We start from the raw sequence: 14951 nt of genomic DNA on the forward strand, positions 1-14951 counted from the left end.
TGGCACCTACCTGCATGTTAGTAAGACAAGAGGAAAGAATAACTGGTAAAGTTGAATTAGGGCCTAAGAATTCATACCTGAGGTGTGGAGGCAATGGCTTCAACTCCAACACCGGAGGTTCCTCAATTGAAGGCTTTGTTAGAGGGGTCTTTCTATTTTCAAGATCCAAAGAGAGTTTCCTAGGCTCATAAGAATAAGAGCCCATTCCATGTAAAGCATTCACGCATTCCACTCGACCCTCATCATCATTGACATCAAGATTCAACAATACGGCCTCCAAAAGGTCCTCCACATTGATCATTGCACTGGTATCATCAATTATCACAGCCGTGACAGGATCCACAAATGAACACACTTCTGTACAATTGGGCTGCTTCATTGACTTGCACACATAAAAAACGACCTTTTCATCACCCACCCTAAAAGTGAGTTCCCCTGCTTCCACATCCACTAGAGCCTTCCCCGTAGCAAGGAAAGGTCTCCCTAATATGATCGGGACCTCATAATCTACCTCACAATCCAAGATCACAAAATCAGCTGGCAAGATAAATTTGTCCACCCGGACGAGCACATCATCAACAATACCCAATGGTCACTTCATTGATCTGTCTGCCATTTGCAATCGCATGGATGTTGGCATCGGTGGCCCAATACCCAAAGTCATGAAAACTGAGTAAGGCATTAAGTTGATGCTTGCCTCAAGATCACATAAAGCTTTAGCAAAGTCCCCACTCCCTATAGTGCAAGGGATAGTGAAAGCACCGGGGTCCTCTAATTTCGGAGCCATTGAGTGTACTATAGCACTTACTTGGTGGGTCATCTTGAAAGTTTCACAGCCCATGGATCTTTTCTTTGTCACCAAATCTTTCATGAATTTAGCATAGCCCGGCATCTGCTCCAAAGCCTCTACCAAAGGAACATTAATGGATAAGCTCTTCATCATGTCAATGAACTTTCTGAACTGATTCTCATTTTTCTGCTTGGCTAGCCTCTGAGGATAAGGTGGAGGTGGCCTAGGCAAGGGTGCCGCGGCTTTTGGCACAGCCGGCTCCGCCATGTCTATTACGTGCTCCCTAGAAGGATTCACGTCATTTTGTGTTTCCACCTCGGCATCTTGAATATCAATCCTTACTTCTTGATTCACATGCTCATCAACCACATTCTCAAACACCAAAGGAACTTCATCTTCTTGCAACTCAACTTCATCACCCAAAACTTGATTTTGTTTGGAGGCATCACATCACCGCCTCGTCCACTCCTAGTGGTCACAGCCATAACATGATTGTTCCCGCCCTTCGGGTTCACTACCGTATCACTTGGTAGAGCACCCTTAGGGCGTGTATTTAAAGACTAAGAGATTTGGCCTAGTTGCACCTCTAAATTTCTAATGGATTGTGAGAAGCCAATTGAGAATCCAAATCTGCATTCTTCATCATCATTTGTTCGAACATCATTTCAATTCTACCCATATCATTGCTAGAAGAACTAGGACCCTGGGATGGAAAAGGTGGTGGATTGCTCGGTTGTTGGTACATTGGGGGCCTTTGAAAACCTTGCCCCTGATTTCCCTGATTATTGTTCCATCCACCCTGGTTGTTGTTGTTCCCCCAATTTCCTTGTTGCCCCAGTTTCCTTGATTCCCCAAGTTGTTATTCTGTTTCCCCAATTGTTGTTCCCTTGCTATTGATTGTTGCAATTATTGTTGCCTTGTTGTTGGTTACCCCAATTGCCCCAGGATCGCCATTGTTGTTGTTGGTTGGAAGAATTGCCTCTTTGGCCTTGGTAATTATTCACATATTGCACCTCTTCATTTTGCCCATCATAACAATCATCTTGGAATCCACCACAATCATTGTCAAATTGATCCGAATTCCCTTGGTTCTGTTGACCTCTCTGTCTTCTATTGTTCACAAGCATGTTAACACCCTCCATAGCATTTACTTGGCGAGGATTCTGAACTTGTTGCAACTGTGTCTTTGCTAGTTGGTTCATTGTTGTTGTAAGTTCTGTTATAGCTTGACCATGGTCATGTAGTTCTTTGTGCAAATGAGTGATCGTGGGGTCACCCTGTGGTACATTGGCTCTACTTTGCCAAGCGGAGGATGTGTCAGCCATTTCATCAAGAATAGCACAAGCTTCATCATAAGGCAGCTTCATGAAATTTCGCCCAGCCAATTGATTCACTATGCACTGATTCGTTGTATTGATGCCCCGATAGAAGGTTTGTTGTATCATTGCCTCTGTCATATCATTGTTGGGGCATTCCTTCACCATAGTTCTGTATCGCTCCCAAATCTCGTGCAATGGTTCAGTAGGCTCCTGCTTGAAGGCTAAGATCTCATCCCGTAGTGCTGCTATGTGTCCCGGTGAGAAAAAATTGGCAATGAACTTATCCGCCAACTCATCCCAAGTTGTGATGGAATGGTTGGGAAGTTTCTCAAGCCAATCCAATGCTTTCCCCCAAAGTGAGAATGGGAAAATCCTCAATCGAAGTGCATCCTCGGACACATTGGTTTGCTTGCTCCCCCAACAGGTATCCACGAATCCCTTGAGATGTTTGTACGCATTCTGAGTGGGAGACCCCGTGAAATACCCACGCTGCTCCAATAATGTCAGCATCACGTTGGTTATTTGAAAATTGCCCGCCCGGATCCGGGGCGGAACAATTGCACTTGCATAGCCTTGGTTGGGAAGAACTCTAGGAGCCACTCTTGGAGGTGGCGGAGGAGGGTCTGGAACATTGTCATTTGCATTGGCCTGGCGGCCTCTACGTTGTCCTTGAGGTACAAGAGGCACCTCTTCATCTCCATTGTCATCTACCTCCTCCCCCACATTCACGTTTCCAAGAGGGTCATTAGCATTTAATGCCATTTTGTACCTGATGTATTGACACAAACAAATTAGTAACAAAGAAGGAAAGAAGAACAAAACACAAATCTATCTAGATAGATAGCCAAAACTGTTAGCTCCCCGGCAACGGCACAAAAAAGTGATCGCGGCCTACTCCGCACTATTAATTAAGTAGCGAGAGAGGGTCGGAGCAGCTTTTACCTAATTTAGAGTCGGGATCGATATCCACAGAGAGCTAGAATTTGGAATCGAGTATCTATCTAGTGTAGAGTTGCGTATGTGTTCCAAATTACGCTTCTAAACATTTTTGGGGGTTTTGTTTTACTTCTACTATTTATAAAACTACAAATGGTAAATGCAACTAAATTAAGCTAAGAATTATAATGCTACGGGTTGTTCAAATGGTTTTAAAAGGCACTAGGGTAGTGACTTCCGCCTAGGTGGTCAATTGACGGGTGCTTGAGTGTAGGGCACGTTTGACATATTTGGGGAGTATGATATAACCGTTGCACGACTTTACCCACTCTACATCTCTCGGTGGTTTGAGTGATTTTGCCCGAATTGACTTTCTCAATACCAATTGGGTATGCAAATTTGCACAAGCAACTAGGGTTCAAGTCGGGTATTACTCTCTCGAGGTTTAACCCTTTAATTGGGGCTATCAATCTCTTGAGTACGCCCCAATTCCTTGTTGGACCAAATTTCGGAGACTTAGGCTCTCTTTCTCAAGAAGAGCTTAAGTCAACTCAACACAAACTAGTGTCTGCAACCACTAATTCAGCAATTAACCACGAAATTGGCCCAAATAACAAACACCCATAGTCAATTTAGCCCTAAATACAAGACCCATCAATTACCCACACTAGGGTTGAGCCACAACCCTTGCTGATGGGTCTAGCTACTCATAATTAAAGAAGAAAAACAAGAAATAGATGAAAAACAATTCATATTAATTAATTACTAAGATAAAATAGAAGATTCAATGTTAAAATAAAGATAAAATTGCCAAAAGTAGCTAAGAAAACCGAAGTCACGAGCGCAGCTACTAGTCAAATCTATCTGCTTGACCTAAAAGTGGAAAAGAAGCTATGTATACTAAGCTGATAATTTTGGACAAAAATGCCCCTGCGGGGTTAGTACGGACCGCACAAAATGGACTGCGGTCCGCACTAGGGCTTTGGACTTGACAAAATTGCTCTCTAAACCTGGGCATTGCGGACCACAAAGAATGGACTGCGGCCGCAGAGGCTTCTAGTGCGGTCTGCATTAAATGGACCGTGGACCGCATTGGCTTGACACTGGGAAATTGCAACTCTCTGATTCTCCTTACTGCGGACCACAGAGAATGGACTGCGGCCGCGTTGATCTCAGTGCGGACCGCACAAAATGGTAGTGCGGCCGCACTGCCTCTTTGCCTGGAATTCATGCTCTCTGAATCTCCCCAGTGCGGTCCACACAAAATGTAGTGCGGCCGCACTGGCCTTGTTCTGCCTGAGCTTTGTCTTGTCTTAGTGCTTGTGCAAGTTTCACTCCCTTTAAGCTGATCTTTGACATCTTGTCACTTTGTTGATCAAACCTGCAATCAAGCACAACTTGTGAGCCTTTTGGGACTATTTTGTACGAATTTCCAATCAAAACATAAGCAAGAAGGAGTATAAAATATATCAAAATCACTAGTTATCAAAAATCCCAGACTCCAAGAAACTGGGGTAGAAGTTTTAATTTTGCCAAAAGATCTAATTCCAAAAGTTATAATTTTGAACTCTTTCATCTTAAATTATTTTGAGTCTTCATGCCACCCTTTCTTTCTAGCCATGTCCAAAAGCCTACATTACGGTCCAAAGAAAGACATTCGACCAATCTTTGAGGATGCCAAATCAAGTGTGTGGTGAAAGTATGATCTTCTTGTATCATGGGTAATAGCTTGTTCTCAGCACAAAGAGAGAAAACGATAAAATAAGAGAGTCTTATTGGTGAAAACCCTCATGGGCATTGTAAGGCGACAGTGAGTTGAGAAAAAGAGCAAAATGAGAGAGGCTTGATGGTGAAAACCCTTCAGGGCACTACAAGTCGACTGAGGATTGTGGATCAGATAGGACAATTGGAGCGTTGAAGCCCAATTTCACAGCTTAGAGGCATAACAAGAGTTGAAAATTAGACTCGCCTGACAGATCATGCCGCTTAATCCAAAATGCATGTCATGGTCAGTGCAGATGGCCTTCAAATCATATTAATTTCTACTTTGTTCTTTTTCCTGGGTAAAAATATTTTCTTGTTAGATACCATCTCTTCTCGTTTTTTCCCTTATTTTGTCCCTCTTGTTTGTTTGAGTCCCTTTTGAGTTTGTTTTTGTCGAAACAAGTGAGAAATGACTTCAAAATCTGCTACCAGCTTTTCAATCACACAAAGCCTAGTCTGGCAAGCACATCAAAATGGCATAAGACACAGGAGAATAGTGTGTGCACTAAGTTGGTGATAATAGGTGTTCTTTGGAATTGATGTAAAATGCAAAGATTTGATGAATGCTAGAACACGAGTGCAATGCATCTGGTATAAGGTATTGGACATGAACGAATCAGGAATATTTTTTGTGATAAGGATTGTTCGGAAAAATGGTTGCCCGATAACAAGCACTGTCTCCCATGTTGAAGTCCAAGTTGATCATGACAAGTGCAAGAGAAATCGCCCTCGTAGTCAAGGCACAAACTAACCACCATGTTTTAAACTCACAAGTTTTCTTTGTCTGAAACAGGGATGAAGGATATGTTCATATCGAAGCTTGGAAGCTTGAATTTTTCAGGTGTAGTGCCTCAATTCTACTGAGAAGATCACACATCAGCCCTAGGATACGCATTTCCTAGTCTGGGTCTTTCAAGTTATATTTTTGTTTTAGGAGACACACTTCCTAAATTGAGATTTTACCCCTAGGAGATGCACTTCCTAGTTTTGGGTCATTTAAGTTTATCCCTAGGAGACGCACTTCCTAGTTTGAGTCATTGATTTTACCCTTAGGAGATGCACTTCCTAGTTTTGGGTCACTTAAGTTCATTCCTAGGAGAAGCACTTCCTAGTTTAAGTCATCGAAGTTTTACCCCTAGGAGACGCACTTCCTAGTCTGGGTCTTTCAGGTTATATTTTTGTTTTAGGAATTGCACTTCCTAAATTGAGATTTTACCCCTAGGAGATGCATTTCCTAGTTTTGGGTCATTTAAGTTTATTCCTAGGAGACGCACTTCCTAGTTCGAGTCATTGAAGTTTCACCCCTAGGAGAGGCACTTCCTAATCTGGGTCTTTTAGGTTATATTTTTATTTTAGGAGACACACTTCCTAAATTGAGATTTTACCTCTAGGAGACGCACTTCCTAGTTTTGGGTCATTTAAGTTCATTCCTAGGAGACACACTTCCTAGTTTAAGTCATTGAAGTTTGGCCCATAGGAGACGCACTTTCTAGTCTGGGTCTTTCAGGTTATACTGTTAAGGAGACGCACTTCCTAAATTGAGATTTTATCCTAGGAGACGCACTTCCTAGTTTTGAGTCATTCAAGTTTCAGCCCTAGGAGACGCACTTCCTAGTTTGGTTCATTCAAGTTTCATCCCTAAGAGACACACTTCCTAGTTTTGGTTCATTCAAGTTTCACCCTTAAGAGACACACTTCCTAGTTTGGTTCATTCAAGTTTCATCCCTAGGAGATGCACTTCCTAGTTTGAGTCGTTTGAGTTCATCCCTAGTAGATGCACATCCTAGTCCAGTCTTTAGTTTTACCCTCATCATTGCATCAATAGCATAGGTGATTTACAGTTTTGCTAACAACTCACAAATCTTCCTAGTGCAAATTGGGGCAGAAAATTTTGTTTATTTTGTTATTTTGATTGCAGACACCCACCTGGAGAACGAGGAAGTTCTTTTCAGAGTTACTTCAAATTTCAAGTCAGTAGCAGGCGCCCACCTGAAGAACGAGGGAAGTCATTTCAGAATTCAATTCAAGTTAGAAGTTGCAGAAGCTCGCCTCAAGAATGAGAGTCAACAGTCCGAGATGACCAAAAGAAGAAGTCTCAATCCACAAAAAAAAGGGGAAAAGGTAAATCCAAATGCAGAAACAGATGAAAGATGTGAACTGCTTAAGACATGGATGAAGTTACGAGCACTGCATGTCCGGTCTTGATCCGAAGAAGTCGTGGAAGAATGAATCAGCACCTGCAAGGCTCAAATCAAAAGTCTGCATGAAGAACCGTTCAAGACTCAAGATCAAGCTTCAGCAGACTTAGAGATAGGAAACTTGTAATTCATAGCTGATAGGCTTGCTTAGTTCTTTTAGATTTTGATTTGATGTAATAACAAGACCGCGGACCGGAACCTCCACGACACCTCAATCGGCTCTCCACCTTGGTATACTCCATCGCTCTTCCCACTTCTAAACTACACGTGGCCTAATTCCTTTATAGCCAAGGATATGTAGGCAGCTCAGATACCAGGGCTCGATCACATTCTCCTTTCTTTTAGTTTTTGGTCTCTCTAAATAAGGGTCGGGTCAAAAAACATGTCTCGTCGTTCTTTGTCTGAAAACTCTTCGTGTTTCTAATCAAAGAGGGCAGCTGTAGACATGTAATTTTTGATCCTTCCCGAGATTTTATACATTTTAACGTTTAATTATTTAGTTTAGGTCTAATATCGCTATTTTTTAACTAATTTTGACTCTTTTACTTTATTTATCACAAAAATAAAAATTACAAAAATATTTTCTTTTATTTAGCTAATTGATATTTTATCTAGTTATTCTTAGTTTATCTACCTCTCATAAAATTTAAAAAATACAAAATAGTTTCACTTTTAATATCTAGTTTTATGTTAGTAGTATATGTTAATTAATTAAGAGTGATTAAATATATTATACTTTTTAGAATAAGATTTGGGATTTTAGCTAAAAGAGTTTGAACAACCCCAAAACTAATCTCAGTTTCGAATTTTCTTAAGCAATTTTGGACCAATCCAATTCCCCTTATCCCAAATAACTTATAGTTCCTAAATCCAATCCCAATACCCATTAAACCCACAAATAACTTAATATCCTAAAGTTAAGACCTCATCTTCTTCTCTAACCTAGACACCCTAAGCTTCATCAGCAACCTAACACACACAAAAGACAAGCCGCCACCCTAACTCCTCTCAAGGACCACGCCGGCAGACCACCCCTTTCGCTACCACTGATCCGCCTAGAACCAGCTGACTCAGCCCCGCCTCCCTTCACCTCACAGCTGCCGGCGTCCAACCGAAAAATTCAAGAGCCAGCGACCACAGCAGCCCATATTCTCCATCTCCACCGCCGATTTCTTTAGCTTATTACCCAGCTTCTGCACCTCACATGCTCTTAGCCTTAAGTGTTGGCTTTTCTACGAAACAATCGTAACCTCACATCAAGTCCGGTGGTAAAGACTACTAACTCTAACAAGAGAAGCATCCACCCCTACCAAATCTCTGAGGAACCAGCAGCACGCCGTCGTTTTCCTCCAGCTTCAAGCTCATTGGATTGAGAATGAGGAATCGAGGTACAACAGACCCGAGCTTTCCGGTTCCGATTTGAGTTTCCATCTGCGGTTCTGACGCTTTTGTTTCAGAGCTGCCGCACAATTAACTTCAGATTCGTTTGAGGTTAATTTCTCATTTCCTTCTACTTCTTATTTGCTGAACCTCGAACCCTTGTTATTTCGTTAATCTATCGATTGGTCTGTTTGTTGATCGTATGAGTTACTATATCATTGTTCTGTTTTTGAATATCTTGGTAATATTTGCTTTTGTTGATGATTCTTGTTTGTACGTTGTTTAGTTTAAATATAATCTGGATGGGTTTTTGATGGTAAAAATGAGTTTTTGATTCCATGTTTCACCACTTCATTAAGAGGTAATTGTTTAAGGCTTCACAGTACCATTTTGATGATAAAGAATCAAATTGACATAATTAAATAGATTGAATGGAATTCTAGTTGTTTCAGTTGTGGGAGTTAGCTTTCAAAACGTGAGGAAATTGGGCTTAGATAATATTGTTGCTCTTTTATTCTTACTCTCATGAATTTGATCGATAGTAGTATGCTTAGGCCGATCACATCCGGGTAAGCAAAACTTAGGCTTTCTTTATTTCATTTTTGAGGCGATAGGTCGTTTCTTTTAGTTTATTATCCGGAAAATGCCCTGCTAAGTTTGTATATATTTTTTATCCGGGGTATGCCCCGAAGTATTTATATTTGGAGGTCGAAAGTAGAATTCGTAGTATTTTTACTTTATTCTCATTTTTGTTTATTAGGTGAGAACGATCTCGAGCCTCTTGTGTGTTTATTTTTCTTTTGTGTTTATTATTATCTCAATTTGAATATTTTAAAAGCCAACTAGATCGAGTACGCAACCGTGACCTTCACGGGACGGGGAGTGCCTAACACCTTCTCCCCGAGTCAAATGAACCCCCTTACCTTGAATATCTGGTGCAGACTTAGTTTTGGAATCTAAAGTGTTTTAAAAGGAAAAATTATTTCTAAAAACGGTGACCTGACACACCGAAATCAAATGTTAGGTGGCGACTCTGAAAAGTCCTTTTGAACACAAATTTTTGTCACTTTCAAATTGAAAACGCTTTTGAGCTTTACAAATCTTCTTTATATATTTTAAGAGGGTTAAGTGAGGTGTAAAAAAGGGGTGTGACACCTGCATATATATCAAAATGTGAAAGAAAAATCAAATCAAAATTTATGTGTACTTAATCAAAGTGAATTGAAGAATGAATGTGTTATGTGGCAACCAACCCTGCTATTGGGCCTTCAACAATCCACTGTTGCCAGTCGTTGATGATAGAGTAATTTAAAGATCTTATCCATGCTTGAATTGATTGGAAAGGGATTGGAGAGTCATGTCATGGTCACCACTATATGGGCAAAAAGTAAATGAAAAACTCCTAATTAGTTGCAGATAGAATCCAGAATTTAGAATCAGTGAGTTTAGGATTAGTGTAATCTTATTATATCAAGTCGAAAGCAATTGACTGATCAGTTGAACCATCTAACTCGCTTAGATTCATCACGTGCAAGTTTAGCTTCAACCTGTATAATAAGTGACCTAAAACCTTTAGCACTGAGATTCACATGATACGGTATGCTGTTCTCGATTGTTTTTGTATATGACACACCAAAATTGTATCGCGTCCATTGTTCAGTACTTCCCTGTGATGATGATACATTTTATGTTTTTGTAATTAGATGATGCTTACACCGTCACTACACTTTTTCTTGTGAAATCTAACATACCTTTTGGACATGGAGAGCATGTCTAACGTGGTCATCATTAGCCCACTCATAAATGAGCTTGTACCAATCTGCTATAAATATTTGGAAAGATGAATTAACCAAGCTACTAAAGTAACTTCCTCTGCTTCAAATGTAATATAACCGAAATTTATGAATGAAAGTTCACTCAAAAATTGGTACGCTTATTGTCATAATCAGAGGCGGATCCAGGATTTAAATTTTATGGGTTCAACTTTTAAGAATTTTAACATTGAACCCATTATATTTTTAAAGTTATGGGTTCATATCTACTATTTTTGCAATTTTAAAGAATTTTTACATAAAAATTCTTACTCCGCATCGAAAGTAATGGGTTTAATTGAACCCGTTGGTAATACAGTACATCCGCCCCTGGCCACAATACAACTACCTCTTAAGCTCAGGCTACCATAATGTCGGCAATATGAATTCCGTCAATATCCATTCCGTCAATATCCATTCCACTTTATAGGTCATGAAGGGGTTCTTAGAGCAACGGTAAAGTTGTCGTTGTGTAACCTCTTAAGTTCGCGACATGTTAAGAGAAAGAGGATGAGAAAGAGGGAAGGGGAAGAATGGATCGAAAGAAGGATGTTATATAGACTAATGTAGGTCTGTTCAATATTAGAAAGTTCAGCTACAGAGAATATAAAAAGGATGGGCGAGAGTTATATATAATAATTGTATCAACATACATTTTCATTTCTTTTTGCTGCGCAAACTAATGAAACTGGGCTTTGGATAGTATCCCAACAATCAAGTAAATAGAGTACATGAATATAATTAGTATAGGGTTGAGAACCCAGGTCATTCCCTGCATGACAAAAAAAGCTACGTTGAGGGAGAAAATGGTAATCTTCTTAATTAATTGGATTAAGCTTGCTAATCCCAGATAAAGCAGAGCAGCCAGGACCTCCAGTAAGCCACAAAATAACAGGGCAGAATTCAGGACTAGTTTCTAACTTAATAAAGTACATAAAATAGTTGCACATCCTCTGATTCTCCAACTCCTGTATACCTGAAGTGAACACACCAATGCCCGCCTAGATCTATGAATCTCATCACAAGATGAAGATGATGTCTTGATTACTGGATCTACTCCAATCACTCCACGTGACTTGTTTCACTCAAAGTATGGTGTACGAGAAAATTCATGCTTTGCATTACCATCTACGATGGTTATCCAAGCAATGGTGACTAACATTTCGACTGTTGAAGAACAACTCAAAAATTTAACAAAGACAATTGAAGGGTTAACAAAGCATATGCAAGATCAAGATAATTAAACTATCAAGCTGACATATAGAGTTGAAAGCATGATGGAGGGAGATTCAAGTCATGCACCTGGGAAGATCCCTATGATGCAAGATAAAGGAGACTCGTTGATCGCTGCCAACTCGACGCAACACTGAGGTAGGAAGAGCGGGTCGCAATAGCTTTTACCCGAATAGTGGTTCGGGATCGAATTTCCACAGGGAGCTAGTAGTGGAGTTGTATTATCTGTCTAGTCTAGAGATGCGGTTGTGCTTCTAATGTCACTTCAAACATTTTTGGTTTTCTTTGATTCTTATAACTGCTATTATAAAACTAATGATTAAAACTAAATTATGCTAAGAGAATATTGTAGAGAAAGGCACTAGGGTCGTGGCATTGCCTAGGTGGCTAATTAACTGGTAGATGTTACTAAGGATAGATTGACATATTTGGGACTTATGCTATAACCGTTGCACAATTGTACCCACTCTCACACCTCTCGGTAGAGAGAGTGATTTTGCCCAATTGACTCTCTCGAGACCAATTGGGTAGGCCAATTAGATCAAGCAACTAGGGTAAGTAGGGTATTTACTCTCTCGAGGTTTAACCCATTAATTGGGACTACCATTTCTCATGGGTCCATCCCAATTCCTTGTTGAGTTAATTTTGGGGTCTTGGACTCTCTTTCTCAAGAAGAGTTAGACCCACAAAGCTAGAATCAGTGTTTGCAACCACCAATCCTTAATTAAAAAAAACCTAAAATCAACCCAAATAACAAACACCCAATATCAATCTAACCTTAGATGGCAACACCCATCAATTACCCACACTAGGGTTGAGCCACAACCCTAGCTAATGTGTTTAGCTACTCATGCTAGGTACAGAAATTAAAGGAATAGATGAAGAAGTAAGCATATTAGTTAATTACTAGGAAGAAACTACAATAATAAAGAGCAAAAGTGCCAAAAATGGCTACAATATCCGGTCTCACGAGCTCAGCTGCGTTCAGAACATAAAACTTGACCTAAAAATGGTAAAAGTCCTATTTATACTAGGCTGGAAAAACTGAACAAAAATACCCCTGCGGGGTCAGCGCGGACCGCGCAAAAAGGACCGCGGCCGCACTGGCTCTTGGACTCATGATTTCAGCTTCTCTGAAGTTGGGGACCGCGGACCGCGTAGAAATGCAGCGCGACCGCGATGGAAGTTGGCGCGGCCGCACAGAAATGAACGCGGGCCGCATTGCTTGGAATTGGCAAAATTATGGCTCTCTGATCTCTGCTCCGCGGACCGCGTAAAAGAGTAGCGCGGCCGCGGAGCCTGACCGCGGACCGCGAGAATCCAACCGCGGTCGCGTAGCATGCCCATTTGAAACTGCCATCCTCTGAACCTCCTAGTGCGGCCGCATTCACATTTGCGCTGTCCGCACTAGGTTCTCTTTTCCTCAACTTACTTAGTCTTTGACACTTGAGCAGGTTTCACTCCTTTTTTAGCCGATCTTTGACATTCGCCGCTTTGTCGATCAAACCTGCAATCAAGTACAACTTGTGAGCATTATGGGACTATTTTGTAGCAATTTATAACCAAAGCATAGGCAAGTAGGGGCATATAACACGTTAAAATCCTAACTTATCAACTCCCCCAAACTTAAGCCTTTGCTTGTCCTCAAGCAAACAAAATAAGACCTACCCCTTAAAGAAAAATCCAAGTAATTCCAGCTATCCTAAAGTAACCTCAACAAGCATCAATTGGGACTAACAATTGCCCTCAATACGAATGCATCATTAACACATTTAAACTTGAAAAACCACGGATCAAGTGTGACACAAAAGCATCAAGAGTTGACACATTTCATCACAGAACTTATCTCAATTACTTTGGTCATTGTGGAACCCAAACTCACACATCCTCAACTCTCCCTAAGCGAACCTCACCTTTTAGAGTATTAACACACAAATCAAGGTTGATGGAGTTTCACTCATCTCTCTCAAGAAGAAGGTCACACGTCCGGCTCTAGGTACCATATGCTTGCCCCTTATGTAAGTATCCACTAATGTAGGTTTCCTTCAACTCAAGATCCTATATGGCTTTTGTGGAGTCATTATGAAGGCTTTTGGGTAAGGGTAGGACATGTTTCTATTCAAGTGGGTTCAATCTTTCCTTAAGCACTTCTTTTGATTCATTTTGGCACAACTCTCTTGACTCTTTTGAGTATTTCACTTCTTTACAAGGGGTTAGAGAGACACATTGTCACTCTTTCTTATGCAATTCAAAACGTTTCTCCTTTTTCTACTTTTCCACACCTTTTTCATTTTTGTTTTCCTTGAATCCCTTTTTATTCTTGTTCACTTTGGACTTTCTTTTTGTCTTTTTCTTTTCTTGCTTTTTCATTGCCTTCCTTTTTCTTTTGCTTTTGTACCTTTCTACCATTTTGTTTCCTTTCTTGTCTCTCCCCCCAAACTTAGACATTTGCCATTACTCAAGGGAAGATTTGGGTGCCAAGAGAGGGTAATCATTTGGAACGGGTATAGGCTTGTAGCATTGGTTCTTAAAAGAAAAAGGTTTAAGGCTCAAAAGGATTAACTAGGGATCATCTCTTTGTAGGCTATGGAACTGTTCAACTTAACATACGGATCAAGGAGAGCCTATAATCACTTCTCAAGTCAAATTTCACCTAGGATTTCGCCTCAACAAACATTCAGGGAAAGTTCTAGACCATTGGCTCGGGACTTGGACTCACAATTCGATTCCTCACCACACACGCTAGGGGATTGCTAAAGACATCGAGTCGAGGGCCCACAACGACCTTAGTTACGATTCAAGCACACAATGGTCCGAAAAGACCACATGATGATTGTTTGGTCAATGCAAGATTCTCAAAGCCACGACTTTCACATCCTAAACACAACATTATGTCTTTGACCATGGGATCAAAGGCAAATGTGCTAGGCCCAAGTGAAGCTTTGCTTGAGGTACCCTTAACTACAACTATCAAAAATAAAAGAAAAATCAAAGAAACGGACTCAAACCCTTAAGAAGGTTGTCACTCCATCTATCATCGCGAAGAGCCACCCGGTTCACACAATACTCCACCCTTGGAAAGAACCGTGGCCTTAAGAAAACCAAGGGCTTATTGGAAGCGTCAAAAACAAAACAAGAGGCTACGAGCCTAACTATAAAGCTAAAAACGAAAAAAAAATTGCGAAAATAGAAAATAGAATGAATATGTACAATACGGAATTAGAATATACAAACGGGGGATGAATATATACAAAATGTAACTTAACTTTATATATAGACCAAAATAGAAGATAAAAAAAAGTACTGAATGTAAAGTTATATACATACCAAATAGAAAATCAAACAAAAGGAACAAAAACTGAGTCAAATATGTACAGTCATCCAAATAGTCAACAAAAATGTTGGGCGCACCCCCGAACGAACTAAAAGCTGGCGATTGTCCCAACTGCCAACTATCAACTAAGCATCAAAAGTACATAATAAAGGATATAGGGGCGTCCCTAAGCCTGGTCCGTCTGCA

General features: G+C 40.5%; 1 long non-coding RNA gene across 4 annotated transcripts in view; it reads left to right on the forward strand.

Annotated features, from left to right (window-relative positions):
• The first annotated feature begins 7887 nt into the window (after positions 1-7887).
• LOC109216881 overlaps positions 7888-14951 on the forward strand; it is a 28593-nt gene continuing 21529 nt past the window's right edge. For all 4 annotated transcript variants that reach the window (XR_002066570.1, XR_002066569.1, XR_002066567.1 and 1 more), the window contains exon 1: positions 7888-8498. This is a non-coding gene — a long non-coding RNA (uncharacterized LOC109216881). The remainder of the gene's footprint in view (positions 8499-14951) is intronic.

The sequence above is a fragment of the Nicotiana attenuata genome, unplaced genomic scaffold (genome assembly GCF_001879085.1).
Source record: "Nicotiana attenuata strain UT unplaced genomic scaffold, NIATTr2, whole genome shotgun sequence".
Taxonomy (NCBI): domain Eukaryota; kingdom Viridiplantae; phylum Streptophyta; class Magnoliopsida; order Solanales; family Solanaceae; genus Nicotiana; species Nicotiana attenuata.